Here is a 1,087-nt window from a genome sequence, read left to right as displayed (position 1 = left end):
CATACATACATACATCATCCCATCCGTCACTTGTCTGTCTGTCCGTCCATCTGTCCATCCATGTATCAATACATACATACATCATTCCATCCCTCCACCTGTGCATCCGTCTGTCCGTCCATCCATCCATGTATCAATACAGACACATATCATTCCATCCTTCACTTGTCTGTCCATCCATCGGTCCATCCATCCATCCATCGGTCCATCCATCCATCCATCCATCCATCCATCCATCCATCCATCCATCCATCCATCCATCCATCCACACATACATACATACATACATACATACACACATCATTCCATCCCTCCACTTGTCTGTCTGTCCATCCATCCATCCGTCCATTCATCCGTCCGTCCGTCCATCCATCCATCCTTCCCCTTGTCTGTCCGTCCATCCATCCATCCATCCATCCATCCATCCATCCATCCATCCATCCATCCATCCATCCACACATACATACATCATTCCATCCCTCCACTTGTGCATCCGTCTGTCCGTCCATCCATCCATCAATGTATCAATACAGACACACATAATTCCATTCCTCCACTTGTCTGTCTGTCCGTCCATCTGTCCATCCATGTATCAATACAGACACACATCATCCCATCCTTTCACTTGTCTGTCCGTCCGTCGGTCCATCCATCCATCCATCCATCCATCCATCCATCCATCCATCCATCCATCCATCCATCCATCCATCCATCCATCCACCCATCCCCTCTCCCACACAAACACGTCAGCAGCACGCCCCACGCCGTCACACGTGTGCACACGCGCACACTGACACACGCACAGGCAGAGCAGTGTCCCTACACACATGCACAGGCACACACATGTGTGCCTCGTGTGTCAGCACGGCAGCACAGGCGTGTTCAGACACACACACACCCCCCTGTACATGTGTGTACATGCACAGACACACACAGCGAACACACAGAGCACACGGATGCACTCCTGCACACACAGACACGCACACAGGTATCACACTCACACACATGGACACAGACACACATCACACASACGTGTGCACCCACATGTGCTCACACACAACCACAGACACGCGATTGTGCTGCCTCC

The sequence above is a fragment of the Malurus melanocephalus genome, unplaced genomic scaffold, assembly GCF_030028575.1.
Source record: "Malurus melanocephalus ecotype Western Australia unplaced genomic scaffold, MMel_1.1 scaffold_85, whole genome shotgun sequence".
NCBI lineage: Eukaryota > Metazoa > Chordata > Aves > Passeriformes > Maluridae > Malurus > Malurus melanocephalus.
The sequence above is the reverse complement of the archived record's forward strand: the minus strand, read 5'-3'. Positions refer to the sequence as shown.